We start from the raw sequence: 20,407 nt of genomic DNA, 5'->3' as shown, positions 1-20,407 counted from the left end.
TTTGGCTAAAAGGAGTCTTCATCCACTCCTGGTGGGAATGTTATCTAGTTCAAGCTCTTTGAGAAATAGTATGGAGACTTATCAAAATACTAAGAATTGTGCTTCCGTGTGACCCAGCAATTGCACTTCTTGAGTTATACCCCCCAAAAGATATTTATGCCAAGAAGATATTTACATGATATTCCTATGCAACACCATAATAACCAATATTTGGAAACATCCCAATTGCCCATGAACCAACAGGTGGATAAAGAAGCTGGTTTCTGTTTCTATATATAATGGAATAATAGTAACTATAAGATGAAATCACACAACTCACCACACCATGAAGGAAACTAGTGTCATGAGGAAGGAGAGGTACAAATACAGAATAATCTCCTATGTGGAATATAAAGAAACAATACAGGAATACCAAATGATCAATGGTAACAGACACTAAGAGTCGTTACTAATCGTTACTAAGATTGAGGAGAGTAAGGTGAGGAAATGGGAGGAGATCCTGAGACACTGGTTGGAGAGACCCTGACACTTTGGTAGTAGATGCAGTCTTGGAACACTGGGTGCCTGAAACTCTTATTATTACTATTTGTTGGTTTGAAGCCACACTCAGCAGTATGAAGGGTCTACTGCTGGTTCTGAGCTCAGGTAACACCTGGCAAGCTCAGGGGACCACATGGGGCATACAGGGGATTGAATCCGGGTCAGCTGCATAAAAGGCAAGTGTCCTACCTCCTTGTACTATCGCTTCAGCCCTGAAACTAATAAACAGTATTACAAATCATGTATTATAAATCACCTGAATAAAAATGAAAAAAGGGGTGGGAATCTGAAGGACCAATGCAGTAGTTTATAATGATGCCTTGCAGGTATAGGGTCACAAGTTTCAATTTCCTGGTATTCCACACACGCCAGCAGCTGCCCTGGCAGTTCTCCTGTCTGTGATTTCCAGTGCTGCATGCAATTCCTACTGTGTCACAAATTAGATATGTAAAAGCACACAAAGGGGCGTGGTCCCTAGCAAGCACATGTGTAAAGACCCCTGCAACCTGATATGCAACCCCTGGTGAGTACCAGTCAGGCATACAATCCCTGGTCACTGCTGAAACAACAAAGGGAAGGGGGAGGAGAAAGGAAATTTTAAAAAAAGGAACTAAAAATTGAGTTAGGAAAGCATATGAAGAGGAACCAGAAAGATAATATAGGAAGTAAGGCACTTGCCTTGCATGCAGCCACTTTGTCCTACCCTAGTTTATGTCCTGGACTGAAGCAATAGCACAGTGGGTAGGGCGTTTGTCTTGCACGCAGCCGACCCAGGTTCGATTCCTCTGTCCCTCTCGGAGTGGCCAGTGAGCTACTGAGAGTATCCTGCCCGCATGGCAGAACCTGGCAAGCTACCCGTGGCATATTCGATGTGCCAAAAACAGTAACAAGAAGGCTCACAATGGAGACGCTACTGGTGTCTGTTCGAGCAAATCAATGAACAAAAAGACGACAGTGCAGTGCTACAGTGGAGTTTATGTCCTAGCACTGCTTATGGCCCTGAGTACCTGAATTACCTGAGTACTACCTAGGTCACTTCTGAGTACAGAACCATCAATAACACCTAAGCACTGCTTGGGGTGTGCCCACCAAAACCAACCCACCCCCAAAAAAGCAAAAAGAGAAGAAAAAATTTTCTCTTAAACCAAGGAAACAGAAAACAGAAAATCAACAGACTAAATCTCAAAGCTGTCTATTAAGAATTTAAAAAAGGGCCTGAGAGTATGGCGTTAAGGCATTTGCTGAGCATGCACTGACCTGTTCATCCCCCACATATGGTCTCACATGTTCCACTGAGAGTGACCCCATGTACCAGTCAGAGTGATTCCCAAGCATCACCAGGTATAACTTTAAAACTCCAAAAGAAAAAAAGAAATCTAGCAAGTCAAATTAATGAACAACAAAATACTGGTAAATGATAGAAAAACTGACTTGTATAAGTTATATAATCCAGTACAATAATAAACTTTGAAAACTGTAACAGATATTCATAAAATTTCAGCAAATTATTAAAACTCATGACTAAGTAATAATTCTTCAAGACCACAAAGTAACTATGCGGCTGGAGAGATACTACAGCAGACAGGGCACTTTGTCTTGTATGCAGCCAACACAGTTCAATTCCCAGCACCTCATATGGTTCTCTAACTCCACTAGGAGTGATCCCTGAGGCACAGAGCCAGGAGTAAGTCCTGAGCACTGTGGGGTATGATCCCCCTCCCCACTTAATAGAAGCAATTGTCAAAGTTTTCATACAATTATTTTTTTTTGTTATTTTATTTTATTTTTTAATTTTTATTTTATCACCATGTGGAAAGTTACAAAGCTCTCAGGTTTATGTCTCAGTTATACAATATTCAAACACCATCCCTTCACCAGTGCCCATATTCCACCACCAAAATCCCCAGTATACCCCCTGCCCCCGCCCCCCACCCCCAGCTGTATAACTGATGAATTTCACTTTATTTTCTCTTTACCTTGATTACATTCCATATTTCAACACAAAACTCACTATTGTTGTGGGAGTTTTACCCCCAAACAAGACAGCCCTACTAAGGAAGCATTTGATAATTAGTTTTCCATTAAAAGATTGTTCATACAATTATTAAACTAAATTTCTATGAGATTGTCCTCTATTCCTAACATTTTGTCTAGTTAATTATCATAAACAGTTTGAATTTCTTGAAATATATGCCTTAGGGTACCTTTAGTTATTAAAATATTTACTACCCTATATTCTTATCAGCAGTTCAAAGAAAAACCTCATTATCACCCTAAATGTTACAAAAAAAACCTGACAAAATTCCGAAGACTTTTTGTAAAGTAGGACAGAAAAAAATAATCTCTCTCTAAAATTAACAGCTGTAAAAATTCCAGAGACATTCCCAGACAATTATCACCTCTTATTTTAATCATGATGCGGAGATTCTGGGCAATTAGAGACTGGCCAATTATTTCTATTAAAATAGAAATAAATAGGCGCCAGAGTTATAGTATGGAAGTACGGTCCTTGCCTTGCACAGTGACCAACCTGGGTTCAATCCCCAGCACCACATAAGGTCTCCCAAGCCCTGCCAAGAGTGACCCCTGAACACAGAGCCAGAAGTAAGCCCTGAGCACTGCTGGGTGTGGCCCCAAATATTTTGACTAATGGATAGGATAAAAAAAATTATTTTCAGCTCAAGATCATAAATCTGGGGTTGAAGAGAGATAATACTGGGATGAGGCACTTTCCTTGCACGTAGTCAACCCTGGTTTGATCCCAGCACCAAATAGTCCCTTACGTACTGTAGCACTACAGCCACTAGACGCAATACCCAAGCACAGAGCTGGGCATTGTACCTGGGCGCCACTGGGTGTGACCATCCCTCCTTCCCAAAGACAATGAGTCTGGACATCAAAAGCTGTTGAAGTTTATTTAAGTCCAGTAAGGTAATAAGTAAACACAAAAACTTAGTTATTTCTTGGGCCTGAGAGACAGAACAGTTGGTAAAGAACGTGCACCTTCCTGGGTTTTATCTGTGATACCACATATGGTCCCCTAAGCACTGCCATAATCCCTGAGCACAGTCAGGTGTGGCCCAAAATCTAAAACAAGAAATTAGGACCAAAGCAATAGAACAGTGGGTAAAGGTAATTTCCTTACATGTAGCTGACCCAGGTTCAATCCTGGCATCCCATATAGTCCCCTGAGCCTCACCAGGAGTTATAACCTGAGCACAGAGTGAGGACTAAGTCCTGAGCACCACAAAGTGTGGCCCCAAAATAAGATTATTTTCAAAGTCTATGGATCGCAGGCTTTTGTTTTGTTCTGTTTGTTTTTTGGTTTTTTTGGGGGGTCACACCCACCGATGCTCAGGGGTTACTCCTGGCTCTGTACTCAAGAATTACTCCTGGTGGTGCTTGGGGGACCATATGGGATGCCAGGAAATCAAATCCATGTCGGCCACATGCAAGGCAAACACCCTACCTGCTGTACTACCACTCTGGCCCCAAACCACAGGTTTTGAACTAAAAGAAAATTTAAACCTCAAATCCAAAAAAAAGAACAGGAGAACTTTAGTTACTTCTTTGTTCTTACCAGAAATAATAGGAATATCTACTAACAGTTTCAACAAATAGGAAGTGCAAATTAAACTACTTTGATTTGCCTAGCAATAAGCAAATCTGATTAACTTTATTAAGAATGTTGGTTTCATCTGGGGACTCCGCAGGTTCAATCTCTGGCACTCCACACTGTCCCTCAACACCCCATCAGCCAGGAGTGACCCCTGAACACAGACACAGGTAGCCATGGTAGCCATGAGCACTGCTGGATGTCCTAAAAACCAAAAACAAACAAACAAACAAACAAAAAAACAACTAAATAGAATGGTTCCTGGGCCCCATGTATTAAATTAGCATGAGATTTCACACCTTTACATAGTCAGGGCCTTCGTACTGTCAGCATGAAGTAGTTACAAAAGATGCACCCTGGTTCCTCAAAGATTTAAAGGGAGACATCCAACAACCGCTGCCATGTAAGCTCATTTATTGGTCCAGCTTTACAGACTCATGATTAAATCTCGGGAGAGATCAACTAGCCACAAAAATTCATCATACACCAGTCTCCAAAGTCAAAAATACTGGGGCATCCTCAGGAGGTTGTGTGTGCCACATCCCTGTCAAAGCCCTGGCAGCCAAACTCACACCCCCACAGCTGCCACCATGCCAAAGGTCCGATTGCATCGCTTCACGACTAAGCAGGAGGACAATCAAGTACACCAGGTCTTCAGGTTGAGAATTCTGGTGTCTTCTCTAAGTGGGGGTGGGCAACCTCCCCCTAACCTCCTGCTCCACCCCCGACTTTGAGAAGTCCTGGCAGCCCTCAACAGTCACCATATAAGCTCATTGCCCAGTTGAAGATTCTGGAGTTTTTGGAGAGTGCAGCTGCATTTGCAGCCATACAACACCTCCGAATTCCACAATACAGACATCTCAGTAAAACACACCAATTTAGGTGGGAAACTAACATAGAGGCCAACTTAGCTCAACAAAAATATTAACAGAAAACTCAACTAGCAACAGCTTAGTAAACCGTTAGACAAGGACTTAATGTTTTCACGGTGAGATATAACATTTTCCACAGATTTTCTTTTGATGAGGTATTTTTTGATAATTGCATTAGCCATTTAGTTGTAACAAATAATACGAAATAAATTATTTTGTCCCTAAAGGGGCAGACTTGGGGGAGTGGTTGGGAAAATGGGTAGAGGGCAGGTCACACTGATGGTGGGATTGGTGTTGGAAAACTGAATGCCTATAACAAATGCACCATGAACAACTTTGCAATTCACTGTTTAAATAAAGGGAAAAAATACTTAAGAGGTGCAATCTCAGGAAAAGGGGTGAGAATGTTAAAGGCAGCTAGAAGGTCCCTACTAAAGAGCTTTAGGGAAATAATTATCTAGACTCGACAGAGCCCAAAAGCATACAGACCACATCCTCTTTGAGATGAAATCCTGAGCTCCTAGGAGATAGAGAACTGAGGCACCACCCAGATGCAGAAACAGTCACCAAGAGAAGGGTATACTCATCAGAAGAAAAATAATCTTAGATTGCAACATGAATATGAAAGGACCATCTAGAGTTCAAGGCTTTTACTGTGACAGTGCCCAGATTAACTTTCATGTATGCAGCCAACTCCAGGCCAAGACAATTAGGAGAAATTTTGTATAACCTTCTCCTGAAAGTCATTCTCTGCTTTTCCATCTGGAGAAGCCTGTGTTCTCTCTTGAACACATATTCCTCTTTCCATCCCTCATATTCTCTAAATCTTTTTCAATAAAAACTATTTTGCTTCACTTAAAAATAAAGGGGGGAGGGGTGTGCCTGTGGCTGCAGAGACAGTAAAGTGTACAGGTGCTTGCTTTGCATGTGGATGACCTAGGTCCAATTCCTGGCATCCTGGTCTCCCAAGCCCGCCAGAAGTGATCCCTGAGGCAGAGCCAGGAGTAAGCCCAAGCATCGCCTGCTGTGCATCACACACACACACACACACACACACACACACCCCACCCCACCCCCCCGGAGTAAGCCCCAAGCATCACCTGTTGTGCATTCTACACACACACACACACCAAGACTAAGCCCCAAGCATCGCCTGTTGTGCATTCTATACACATACACACACACACACACACACACACACACACACACACACACACACACACACACACACCCCCGTCACCGCAAAAAAAACCCCAAATCAAAAAAAAGGTGGGCAGAGAGATGGTGGTTTCAGGTCTAGGAGATAGTATAGCAGTTAGGGTACACGCCCAACTCAGATTCAATTCCCTGCCCCACAGACTCCACAGAATATCACTAGGCACATCCATGGAGGCCTCAGTCCGCCACAATGACCCAGGTATCCACAGCACTGCAAGGCCCAAGCAACATCATATTCTCAGACAGAGATATGTTCAAGAGAGAACTTAGGCTTGGAAGAAAAAGCCAGCATTAATTAACATAATGCATATAATATTTGGTATTTATCTATTTTATAAAGATATAATGACATATAACTATTTAAAAACAAACAAACAAAAAAAGGAGAAACCTACATGTACCAATCGGGGGAAAATACACAACGAGTAGCCAAGATAGTACAGGGGTTAAGGTGTTCAACCTGCTTGCTTGCCAATCCCAGTTAGATTCCCATCACCACAAAGGGTCCCCTGAGCATCATCAGGATGCTCAGGACACCTTCCCCCGCCCCCCCAACACACACACACACACACACACACACACACACACACACACACACACACTTCCTTAAGCAGAGAGACAGGAATAAGCCCTGCATATCATCAGGTGTGATCCAACACACCATCACCACAACCACCAAAGAAAAGCACACACAATCAGACATTTTAGTTTTAAAACTCAAGGTCAGAGAGTCCCTGGTATGATACGGTCTCCTATGCACCAGAGGGAGGGACCCCTGAACCAGGAAGGCCCAAAACCAAAGCAAAACAATTCCAGGTAGGGCCAGGGTCAGAGAGCCAGCTCAAGAGACAGAGCAAATGCTTAACATCTGAGGCCCTGGGTTTGATCCCAGCAGCACCTGCTCCCACCCACAACTGAAAACCGCCAGATGTGGTCTTTGGTGCATAATGCTGATGACTAAACCAGTAGGCCTGAGCACCACTGGAAGTGGAAGCAGGTGCTATTAAAAAAAAAAAATTCAAGGCAAAAGCTATACACATGGTGCTTATTTCTAACACAATAAGGAAATCTGTTAACCTTTAAATAGGACAAGAAAAGTGAGAAGCAGCAATTTACAAGTTTTACTTTAATTTGTATGAATCCTTTAAGAAGTACATTAACACTGCTTCTGGAAAAAAATATAAGGGAATAAACACTTCTAGTCTTATGATGGCAGCTATCTGAGAGCTGACACTAAAGTAACTTTTGCTCTGTTCTCAGGCAAATTTCATTTTTTTCCTAATACCCTATAAGAAACACATTTTTAAGATCTAAGAAATATGTGTTTAGGGGCCTGAGAGAGGGAAAGGGTCACACATTCCAATGTCCCACAGGCCCCCTGATCCTGGCAGCTCTGCTACCCACGTGCGAGCACAGTAGCTGAGTGTGAGCACATGTGCAAGCACCTTAACTAAAGGAGTTGGGACCTCAAGGAGCAATGTAGCAGCAGAGTGTGCAAGCTCCACAACCTGAAGGGCCACCATGAACACCACAGCTAAAAAATGTGCGAGCACCCAGCCAGGACTGGGGACAGCCCCATCACTGTCAATGCCATTAACAATGAAACAAGGGTAAAGGTAATAATGAAGTGAATAAAGTTCTTTAAAATATATACATCTATATATTTTCAAAATCCTGCTATTTATTTCTGTGGTAAAACTTTTTCTGAGGTAACACTGATAAAAGCATAAATGTTTATGTCTCAGAGGTACAATGTTATGGATGAAATATTTTTTCCTGAAAAAATTATTTTTTGCATTACACATGGGTGACACACACTGTACTACTAACTCACATTGCAACCCTAAAAAACAATTTCTCCCTTAACAGTTTTAGCCTTGAATATTCGGTCCTGTATCTTACCTCTTTAAGAAGCTAGTCTTAATATGTTTGGGAGTATCACATTTGCTATAAAAGCAATTAAAGGTAAAACCTATTCAGAATCGACTATTAACATTTATTGAGCAATTTAGCACTGCATGTGCTAAGTTCTTTACCTGTACTATTTTATTTGTTAATAACAGTCGCACAAAATTTGCACTATATTCTTATTAATTCTCAATTTAGACTTAAAAATTCAAGTCTTAAAAAACAAAAAACACATATTTTGCTCAGGGTTGGCAAGTGTACTAAGTTAGGATTCAAACCCAGGTCTCTAGCTGCTATTGAGACATGGAATGCTAAATACTCATAAAACACTTTGAGATAACAGAACTCTTAAATTCTGAAGGAATGAATGTTCAAACTGACTACTCTTGAAAAAAATTAACTGAAATAGCACTGAATTATAAGTTTCTGGTATTATAAATCAGTCTCTTTCAACATTATGTCCTCTAGGTAAATAAGTTCACTGTAACACACTATCTCAATCAGGTTAGTAATTCTGAAGTGAAGACCTAATTAACTTAGCTCTAATCACGTAAGAAAACAATCAGTATTTAATGAAGGCAATGGGGGGAGAAGAAACTTTTTTTTTTAATTTCTGCTTATATCAAGGTATAAGAATACAAGGTACAACTCAAGATTTGTGGGGCTGGAGTGATAGCACAGCGGGTAGGGCGTTTGTCTTGCAAGAGGCCAAGTCGAGTTCGATTCCCAGCATCCCATATGGTCCCCTGAGCACCGCCAGGAGTAATTCCTGAATGCAGAGCCAGGAGTAACCCCTGTGCATCACCAGGTGTGACCAAAAAAAGCAAAAAAAGAAAAAAAAAAGGTTTGTAAGCAACATAATACACTTCTGATTAAAAATTAGCTCTTTAAAACAAGCTGATCAGAACTGTGAGTCCTTGAATAAAGCCTTCAACATGAATGGCTCAATTTCTAGTTGTAATCAAAATCAGAAAAGTAGCACTGTCACTGTCATCCAGTTAGTTGTTCATCGATTTGCTCGAGCGGGCACCAGTAGCATCTCCATTGTGAGACTTGTTACTGCTTTTGACATATCAGATATGCCACGGGTAACTTGCCAGGCTCTGCGGTGTGGGTGGGATACTCTCGGTAGCTTGCTGGGCTCTCCAAGAGGGATGGAGGAATCAAACCCGGGTCAGCCGCATGAAAGGCAAACGCCCTACCTGCTCCAGTCCAGAAAAGTAAAGTCAAAAGAAACATGGGGGCTATAGAACAGTACAGCAGTTAAGACCCTCATCTTGTGCACAGCCAGCCCTAGTTCCATTGCAAGTTTCTCTTGAAGCACAGTTAAGACTGGTCCCTGAGCACAAAGTCAAGAGTTAATTAAGCCCAGAGCACAACAGGTTAAAAAAATTATACTTTAGAGGCCGGAGCGATAGCACAGCGGGTAGGGCGTTTGCCTTGCACTCGGCCGACCCAGGTTCTATCCCCGGCATCCCATATGGTCCCCCAAGCACCGCCAGGAGTAATTCCTGAGTGCAAAGCCAGGAGTAACCCCTGAGCAGCGCTGGGTGTGACCCAAAAAGCAAAAAAAAAAAATTATACTTTATGTTGGCAGATTAAAGATAGGGAGAATTTAACAGTACCTATTTTATCATTAACTATATAAACAAGATCTCATAAAAAAAAAAAAAGCATGAATTGAAAGTTCCTTCTTAGCTGCCTCAACAAGTTTTAGGCTGTTTTAAAAGTGTAATTGAATATAAAATCACTGTTATCAAAGTCTTCATGGATACCCACCTATCATAAAGAACAGAAAAGCGTAAGAACCACCATTCATTCCTTCAGCAGATAACTAGAAACCTGCTGTTGCTTTATGAATCTGGGTTTGCAAGATTAGCATTAAATGTAACAAAGTCCAGGAGACTGACTAACTCTCCACTAAAGGTAAAATGCAGAATCCAGGCCCCCACGGGAAGCAGAATACCTCAAACTCGTTATCACCTGATTGTAGCATGAACTGGCAAAGAAACTGACATCATCCGATCAGGTATCACCGTGTAACATTTCCACAGGATAATACCTTAGGGCAACAAGACCTCCCATTAAGTTAAGAATAATTGATTACCAAATGATCCCAGTGCTGAAGCTCAGTACTAGGTCATTTAGGCAACAATGAAGCAAAAACACAAAATTAACTGAATTTAGGTCAACCTCCTTCACCAGAATCTGAAATCAAATTTAAGACCTACATATATTACATGTTTTTCAGGTTTCTTTTTTTCAAAATGTGAATGTAAATTGGTGCCCTTGACAAAGAGAATTGTCAAGGGATTTGGGGACGGAGGGCACTTGCCTTGTACTCAGTGGACCTGAGTTCGAACTTCAGCATCCCAAATGGTCCCCTAAGCCCTGCCAGGAGTGATCCCTGAGCACAAAGCCAGGAGTAAGCCCTGAGGACCATCGCGTGTGGCATAAAAACCAAACACAAATAAATAGTCAAGGAATTAAAGAAATGGGGGCTGGAGTGATAGCATAGCGGGTAGGGCGTTTGCCTTGCACTCGGCCGACCCAGGTTCAAATCCCAGCATCCCATATGGTCCCCTGAGCACCGCCAGGAGTAATTCCTGAGTGCAGAGCCAGGAGTAACCCCTGTGCATCGCCAGGTGTGACCCAAAAACCAAAAAAAAAAGAATTAAAGAGATGCTTCAAATCAATAGCCTTAACAATAAAGTACATGAGGGGCCGGAGTGATAGCACAGCGGGTAGGGTGTTTGCCTTGCACGCGGCCGACCCGGGTTCGATCCCCGGCATCCCATATGGTCCCCCAAGTACTGCCAGGAGTAATTCCTGAGTGCAAAGCCAGGAGTAACCCCTGAGCATCACTGGGTGTGACCCAAAAAGCAAAAAAATAAAAAAAAAAGTACATGAACAAAGCTTCTCATTTATATAGTTTCTCTCTGCCTGTCTGTCTGTCTGTCTGTCTGTCTCTCTCTCTCTCACACACACACACACACACACACACACACACACACACACACACACACACACCCCACAGTGACTATGTACACAGCATAAGGAGTGCTTTCCAAATGCCACAGAGCTTCTGGCAAATCAGACAAGTTCTAACCTGCTTTAAAAATTACTAGTCACACTGCCTTCCTCCCAATTTGACTTTATTTAATGTGATTCCTTTGGATAGTCCTACCAAAAAAAGAAAAAAGAAAACACGCAAATTCTTGCCCATTTCAATATCCTGCCTACTTACAAGAGCGGAAGGGTTAGAACAGTAGGGGGAAAAAAAGTGACGTGCAGAAGAAACCTTGATCCAAAACACAACTCCTCTTGGTCTAATTTTAGGCCTGCCAAACATTTCTATTAACCTTTTCAGAAGTAAAAAAAAAAAAAAAAATCTCCAAACACGACGACCACCACCAAAAAACCCAGAGACCACTGTAAAGCTGCGCTGAGATTAATGATATCAATGGGTGCCGGCATCGTGGTTTATTTTTTACAAAGGAGCAAACAAATCACGCCCACTAGAGGGAAAGGACAGGGACCGGCACAAGCCCCTTCTGACAATGGCCATCATCTCCCACCCCTCGGTTCTGGGCTGAGCCCTGCAGGTGTGGGGGGGTGGGGTGGGGTGGGGTGGGGTGGTGTGTGTGTGTGTGTGTGTGTGTGTGTGTGTGTATGCGTGTCGGTTTGTGAATGCGTGTCTGTGTGTGAATGCGTGTGTGTGCGTACTATGTGTGTGAATGTGTGTCTGTGAGTGCTTGTCTGTGTATGAATGCGTGTGTGTGCGTATTATGTGACTGCGTATCTGTGTGTGAATGTGTGTGAGTGCTTGTGTGTGAATGCGTGTGTGTGCGTACTATGTGACTGCGTGTCCCTGTGTGTGAATGTGTGTCTGTGCTTGTCTGTGTGAAGGTGTGTGTGCGTTCTATGTGACTGCATGTCTGTGTGTGAATGCGTGTCTGTGAGTGCCTGTGTGTGAATGCGTGTGTGTGTGTGTGTGAATGCGTGTGTGTGTGTGTGTGTGTGAATGCGTGTCTGTGAGTGTACCCGCCCGAGCCCGGGCTCTCGAGAAAGCCAAACATGGAGAAAAAATAGGCCCATCCTCACCTAAGTTACCTCAAGGAGCAAGTATTCACCTTCGGGCTGCGGCTCTCACAGGGCTCGCGAGAGGAGCCCCAAGTTCAGTTCCGAGACGGAGGCCCTCAACACCCTCCGGGCGCGGGGGGGGCGACAGAACCGAAACGAGTAGCACCCCCACCCGAGCTGCCCTTGCAGTTAACATGGAAGCGGGACGCGCCCGGGCAGCCGCGCGCCGCGCCGAGAGGTGAGCCAGGAGGGGCCGGGCTGAGGGAAGAGGAAATCAGCGCGGGCGCCGCCGCTCCGCTCGCCGGGGAAAGGAAGAGGCTGAATTCATTCTCCAGGCGCGGCGGCGAGGGCGCCGGGCAGGGCCGGGGCCGGGGGCGCGGGGCGAGCCGGCCCCTAGGGCTGGACGCCGCGGGCGGGGAGAGCGCGGCCCGCGGGGAGCAGACAATGAGCCACCGCCCCGGGCGCCGCCGCTGCCCGCGCGCAGGTGGCCGCCCCGGCCCGGCCCGCCAGGCCGCGCCGACGCGGGAGGCAGGAAAGCGGCGGCCGGCCTGTGCGCACACTTACCTCAGGCGAGGGAAGGTCCCCGCCCCGGCGAGGCGCCTCCGTCCCGGCTCCCGGCGGGCTCCGGAGCCGCCCCGGGAAGCGGCGCGGCGCGGGGAGGGGAGGGAAGGGGCGGCGGGGCGGCGAGAGAAGCCGCGCCCGAGCGCAGCCGCCGTCCCCGCGGCGGGCCGGAGCGGCAGCCGAGCCCCGGGGCGCCGGGAAGCAGGGGAGGGAGCCCTCGGCAATGGCGACGGGCCGGGCCGGAGGGGAAGCGGAACAACCGCCGCTGCTGCGCGTGGCCACAACCCTGGGGGAGGGCGGCGGCGGCGGGAGGGGGCGGGGCCCGACCCGGACACGCCCCTCAGCGCGGGGCCCGCTGGGCGGGGCCGGGCCCGCCTCCTGTGGGCGGGGCCGCGCGATGGCTGCCGGGAACTGTAGTTGACCGGCGTCTCGCGGGTTCTGCGACCTGAGTGTTGCGTGCAGCTTTGTCTCCAAGCAGGTGCTTTTTGCCAATCAGCGATGCTGACAGAGGACTGCTGTCACATGAAGGTGCCGCAGAAAATCTTTTTCTGATAATTCATCCATTATCCACTGTGGATTTTGAGTTTGGTCTTTTTATTTTTGAGATACCGTGGTGGTGGTGGTGATGGGAATCACACGCTCTGCTTCAGTGCAAGGCTCACACACACTTTGCTGGGGGTGTACTTGGAAATTTCTGTAATCCCTGGGATCACAGTCAGCAGAGCTGCTAGGCACAAACAGCAGAGCTGTCATGATAGTGCTTGGGGCAAGCAGTGGCACCCACAATCAAAGCCACGGTCGCACACAGAGCAGGCATTTCAACCACTGAGTCGTCTCCCTGCCCTGTGAGCTTTTTTTTTTTTTTTTTTGCTTTCTTTTTTATTTTTAGCCACCGTAATTTACGGTTTTACACTACAGTCAATGGTAGGGATTCATGCATACAACACTCAGACACCAGACCCACCAATCACAGTGCCATTTCCCTCCCCGCGTCACCGCACCTCACCATCTCCATCCCACTTCCCCAGTCTCACTGTTCTGGTAAGCTCTGCTCTGTATAGCAGATCTTAGGTTCTGTTCTGTTGGGTTTTTTGTTGTTCCTATGCTGCAGTTATATTCATTATGTAGAGATCATTCTGTATTTCTTTTCACCCTGGCTGATTTCACTCAGCCTGATGCCCTCCAGTTCCATCCACATGGCAGCAAACTGCACGATTTCATCTTTTCTTATAGCCAAATAGTATTTCACTGTGTAGCGCTGTAGCACTGTCATCCCATTGTTCATCAATTTGCTCGAGCAGGCACCAGTAACGTCTCATTGTGAGACTTGTTACTGTTTTTGGCATATCCAGTACACCACAGGTAACTTGCCAGGCTCTGCTGTATATGTATACCATAGTATCTTTAAGCAGTCACTAATGTGTGTGTGTGTGTGTGTGTGTGAGACACCTGGCGATGCTCAGAAGTTATTTCTGGCTATACACTCAGGAATCACTCTTGGTGGTGTTCAAGGGGAACTTACGGGATGCCAGGGATTGAACCCAGGTTGGCCTCATGCAAGGCAAACACTCTTCGTGCTGTTCTACTGCTCTGACCTGTCAGCCATGTTTTTTTTATCTACATGCTTAATGTGTTTACTGCTATGTTTTACTACAAAATCCCACCTCGTTATAAATTAAGGCCTTTGTTTTATCCATGGAAGAGTTGGTCAATGTATTCACTAATTCTGCAACTGAGTGTTTTAATGTGTAACACTGTTTAGGCATGACAGGTACAAGGGCGAACATCTTCTGTTTACAATTATGAAAACACAATAATTAAAAACAGGGATATTTGGGTATGAGATAAGACTGCAGAAATTTTATATAGTTGTCAGACAAGGCCTTCTTTGGGTGCCCCCGTTTAGAGCCTCAACATGCAGAGACAGGGATCGATCTTGGGCTCCCGGGCTACAGCCCTTTGCGTCACTGCCCCAGTCTCCAGAGATAAGGAAGTGAAAGGAAAAACAAAAATCCAGAAGCACCCAGTGTAAATCATTACAGGCAGGAAGAGGAAGCCGAGGGCTTGTTATGACCAGTTTAGGAGGACTATGTAGTTGGTACATAGTACAAGAAAGGTGGGGTACTATGTGTCATAAAGAGTTTTGTTATTATTGTGATTTAGGTAATTTGGCACAATAGTGTTAACTCATGAAAGATTTTTTAACACCATAATAAAGAGTTCATATTTGTTCCAAGAACTAATAGAGAATTTTAAGAAGGGAAGTAATGCTCCCCAATTTATACTTTAAAATAATTAGATTATTTACTGGTTTGGGGCTACACCCAGCACTGCTCAGGGCTTACTCATGATTCTGTAATCAGAATCACTCCTGGTGAGCTCAGGAGACAATCTGGGGTGCCAGGTTCTGCCACGTGCAACCCCACTCACTGAACTAACACTCTAACCCCTAAAATGGCTAGATTTTGCAGAATGGAGTACAGATATGCAAAAGTAGAAGGGGAATGAACAAGGGGGGGCAGTAATTATGACTGATAGTAGCGGGGAAAAATAACCAAATGGTGCTTATTTAAAGCAGTAGATTAAAAAAATAAACAAGCAAACAAAAAAAAAAACCTTTATATGGAGGTCATAACGGAGAAAAACACAACACAGGACCAATACAACACAAGTTAGATACAATTCCATTATTAAAACACCCAGAATTGTTGGATAATGTGCCATTCAGTCAAGTATGACTTTGAAGAAAGAAGTGGAAGTACATTTGCTAGTCTTCCAAAAGCCACAACTCAAAAACAGGACAGGAAACCAGAGTGGTAAGTGGGTGATGAAGCCATGGTGGTGCTTGATTGTGTGTTACCTGCCTTAGAATCTCCACATGTCTGTTGGCTGCACAGGAGACAAAAGGCCAAAGACAAGAAGCATTACTGCCCTTCTTGGAGCTGCAACTATATTCTTGGAACTATAAGACTAGGAAACCTAAAAGCTCTATATTCCCTTAGATCAGAATGAGGTGGCAGGGGTGAGAATGCTCTATACCAGCCCAGGGAAATAAGAACATTTATGTTTTAGCTTACATTTGGTATAGACAGGGAAAATTTTCCCTTTAGAATTCATAACCACAGATTTTTCCTTCACATAAGAATGTGGATATTCAAACTTACAGTAGCTGACTGTCTTGAAAAATCTCAAGACAAGAAGAAGGTAGGCGGCAGGGGTGTAGCTCCACAGCAGAGCCTGTGTGAGGTCCTACTGTTGATTCCTAGCACCTCAAAATAAGGGGAAAGAATAGAGTGGTAAGAACGCTAGCGCAAACCCAAACTCCACAAACGTACCCTGAATCAAAGTGTGAAAGAATTTCTGTCACCAGGATTACATAACAAATTGGAGTGTCTGAAGGGCTAGAGGGAGAGAACAGAGGGCAGGGTGTTTGCCTTGCACACTGCTGACCCAGGTTAGATCCTCCAGCACCCATGGTCCCCTGAGCACTGCCAGGGGTGAGTCCTGAGCAGAGAGTCAGGAGTAATCTCTGAGCATAGACAAGTGTAGCCCCAAATCCAAAAACAAATAAATATGAGCACCCAAATGAAATTAGGATACTGCTGTAAAAAAGCTACGATGAGTGAATGATGGAAACCACAATCAAGAAAGATGAAGCCCAAAGAGATCAGGGTCATAAGTTAGGGAAGGGACAATCGCAGAGGGGAAAAGCGTAACTTCTGAGCATTGCCAGGGATGGCCCCAAAGCCAATTAAAATAAACTGTAGCACTGTCATCCCGTTGTTCATCGATTTGCTCGAGCGGGCACCAGTAATGTCTCATTGTGAGACTTGTTGTTACTGTTTTTCGCATATCAAGTACGCCCAGGTAGCTTGCCAGGCTCTGTCATATGGGCAGGATACTCTCGGTAGCTTGCCAGGTTCTCTGAGAGGGACGGAGGAATCGAACCAGGGTTGGCAGCGTGCAAGGCAAAGGCCCTACATGCTGTGCTATCTAAATTTAAAATAAAATTTTAAAAAGGAAAAATGAAGCCCTTCAAAAGATAGATCTATTCAAAAGATATATATTGAAATCACTGGTTATAGAATAGAAAATAAATTCATAGGGTCAGAGAGATAGTACAGAAGTTAAGGCGCTTAAGTTGCACACAGATGGCCTGGCTCCATCTCCAACAGTGCATGTGGTCTCCCCAAGCACTTGTTATCCCTGAGCACGGAGTAAGCACAGCCAAGTGTAAGTAAGCACTCAACCTCTTACCTCAAATAAGGCAACTGAAATTATTTAAGACAGGAGGGCTGAAGAGATAGTACAGCAGGGGGGCACTTGCCTTGCAGAAGGCCAACCCAAATTTGATCCCATATGGTCCCCCAATACCAAGTGCAGCAATTCCTGAGTGCAGAGCCTGGAGTAAACCCTAAGCATCACTGGGTGTGGCCCAAGAACAATAAATAAACAAAGACAGGAGCAAAAAAAAAATTGTGTTTCATTTATTTATTCACTTAAATGAACAAACATCTCTGGAAAGGAAAGTCAATGTTAGGATTAAATTATACTTAGACAGAGTGAGGAGAGAATTAATAAATTGGAAGGTGATCGAAACAAATTACTCAGAAATAAGAATATATGAAAGAAAAATTAAGGGATATGGAAATAAACTGTGATAGTCTTCTTATGCTTAACAAGAATTACAACAAAAAGAAAAAAAATGATGACATAATAGCTAAGAATTTTCCAGAACTGATTAAAGACAGAATCTTCAGATTCCAGAGCAAACCAGAGCAAATCTCAACCAGGATGAATAAATCATGATTAAATCTTAAAATACATCTAAGCAAAACTGCAGAAGACCAAAGATAAAGCAACTCAAAAAAAAGAAAAGAAAAGAAAAAGGACAACCCCTACAGAGAAATAACTATGGTGTGCTCTCTCTCTTCCTCCCTCCCTTCTTCCTTCCCTCCCATATCTCTCTCACCCCCCCATGATCATCCTTAGATAAAGTAACTTGTATATTTTATTTCCCATATCTCTCACCCCCCCATGATCATCCTTAAATAAAGTAACTTGTATATTTTATTTACATACATAAAATAACAAAGGGCTGGAGAGATAGTACTGGCCTTGCATCCAGCTGGCCAGATTCAAATCCCTAGCAGCATGTAAGGCCTCCTAAGCACAGAACCAGGAATACCCCTCAGCACCACCATGTTGGCCCAAATCCCCCCCACTTTGTTTTTTGGTTTTTGGGTCACATCTGGCAATGCACAGGGGTTACTCCTGGCTCGTGCATTCAGGAATTACTCCTGGCAGTGCTCGGAGGACCATATGGGATGCTGGGAATCGAACCTGGGTCGGCTGCGTGCAAGGCAAATGCCCTACCACTGTGCTATTGCTCCAGCCCCAACCCCACTTTTTTTTTTTTTTTTTTTTTTTGCTTTTTGGGTCACACCTGGCGATGCACAGGGGTTACTCCTGGCTCTGCACTCAGGAATTACCCCTGGCGGTGCTCAGGGGACCATATGGGATGCTGGGAATCGAACCCGGATGGGCCGCGTGCAAGGCAGACGCCCTACCCGCTGTGCTATTGCTCCAGCCCCCCCCCCTTTTTTTTTTTCTTCCAACCCCACATTTTTAAAAGAAGGAACAGGACAAGAAAATAAATGGTCGTCAAAAGAATAGTATCTAATTTTTTTTTCTTTTTGGGTCACACCGGCGATGCACAGGGGTTACTCCTGGCTCTGCACTCAGGAATTACTCCTGGCGGTGCTCAGGGGACCATATAAGATGCTGGGAATCGAACCCGAGTTGGTCACGTGTAAGGGAAATACTCTACCTGCTGTGCTACTGCTCCAGTCCCTCTAATTTTTTTTAATTTTAAAAAATAGCCCTTTTCTTGTCTAAAAACAAGAACAACAAAAAACATGCAAAGAATTATAAAGCTGATTTTAAAACTAGTGTATTCATTTTTCAAATATCAAAATGATAACAGAATTCAAAAGAAACATTCTGTGATATCAAAAATGATGTCATCTGTGGCTGGAAAGATAGTATAGTGGGTAGAGCACTAGCCTTGCATCTAGCCGACCTGGATTTGTTCCCTGGTACCACATATGACTCCCTCCTTGCATAAATGATCACTGAGCACAGAGCCAGGAGTAAGCCCTGAGCATCACTGGATATGGCCCAAAAAAGTAAATAAAAAAAAAAAAAAGTTGTCACCTGAACCACTGCAAGAAGTCAAGCTGGACAGAGAGAAAGCGCCAAGGGCTAGAGCACATGCTTTGCTTGCCAGAATGGTACAATTCCCGTGGAGCCTCAGGAAGCGACCCTTGAGTATGCACGGAATAGCCCCTGAGTAGCCAAGTGTAGCCTAAAAGCCAGGAATAAAAAAGTTTAAGAGAAAAGAGTCACAGAGAAGTTTTCTTCATTCACATCCACGCTTCTATTACACTCTGGTTACTTGTATAAATGAATAAATTGAATAAATTCTGTGTTTTTTATATTCACAATCTTACATATCAACTTAAAGACTTGTTTAAACAGTGGTAAAACTTGGTTCTGATGTGCAAATACACGTACAAAAACACATATGCCTGTGTATACATGTACATATGCAAAAACACACAAAAAACATACATGTGCACCTAAGGCTAAATGATACCATGCTGAAGCCAGAGAGACAGTGCAGGGTTAAGGTACTTGCCTTGCATGTGGTTGACCTTGATTCAATCCCTTATACTACATGTGGTCATTGTGTAACACCAGGAATGATCGCTGAGCACAGAGCTAGGAATAACTCCTGAGCACTACCAGGTGAAGCCTCCCCTCCAAATGAAAGTATCATGTTGCCCATTCTGTTTAACTATATTGAAAAACGCAGTTAATGAACTTTACCTTATATATAAATCAAGATTAGTATCACTTTATTGCTCCAGAGTGTAAGAAATGGTTGCAAATCATGGAATGTTTTCTCGTAAGAAAATACTAAGTAGGGCTAGAGAGAGAGCTCAGCAGGCTAGAGCATATGCAAACAAACTTAGATGGTCCCACCCCTATGGTCCCCTGAGCCATAGATCAGGAGTAACTGAGTGCAGAGCCAAGAGTAACCCCAGAGCACCGCCACGTATGGCCCCCAAACAAAAACAAACCCAAAAGTCCAAATAAGTGAACAGAACACAAAATATTTTAGGAAATCCTATAATTTTTTATTTATAGCATTGGGTTCTCTGTTTCAATACGTAAATCTCAAAAAAATAGCTTCCAAAAGAACTTTGGCCCAGATATAGCTCAGTGGTACAGCACATACCCTGCATGTATGAAGCTCTAGGCTGTCACCACACACACACATACATACCCACACACACACACACACACACACACACACAACCCAACAAAATAATAAAAGAGCCAGAGCTATATCACAGAGCTGAAGGGGCACCCCTTATATGTGGCTGTCCCTGGTACCACAGAGCCTACTGGGCATTGTCAGGTGCCATCTGGAGGCTCCCAAGCACCTCAGAGTGTGGTCCTGGAAGCCCCAAGCACTGCAGGGCCTGGGCAGCTATGAGCAGCTGTGTCATCCCTCAGGCCTGCACATGGACCTGCCAGCCCA

General features: G+C 44.3%; 1 protein-coding gene across 2 annotated transcripts in view; it reads right to left on the bottom strand.

The window, feature by feature from the left end:
* Positions 1–13,094, bottom strand: part of PAK2 (p21 (RAC1) activated kinase 2) — a 78,626-nt gene extending 65,532 nt beyond the window's left edge. Inside the window, exon 1 of one of the 2 annotated variants that reach the window (XM_055124929.1) lies at positions 12,802–13,094. The gene's annotated coding sequence lies outside the window, so the exon portion shown is untranslated. Of the gene's footprint in view, positions 1–12,258; positions 12,505–12,801 lie in introns of those variants that run through there. The other variant, XM_055124930.1, reaches the window with a different exon arrangement.
* Between the last annotated feature and the right edge of the window lie 7,313 nt (positions 13,095–20,407).

Source organism: Sorex araneus, chromosome 2 (assembly GCF_027595985.1).
Source record: "Sorex araneus isolate mSorAra2 chromosome 2, mSorAra2.pri, whole genome shotgun sequence".
In the NCBI taxonomy this organism is placed as follows: domain Eukaryota; kingdom Metazoa; phylum Chordata; class Mammalia; order Eulipotyphla; family Soricidae; genus Sorex; species Sorex araneus.
The sequence above is the reverse complement of the archived record's forward strand: the minus strand, read 5'-3'. Positions and strand labels throughout refer to the sequence as shown.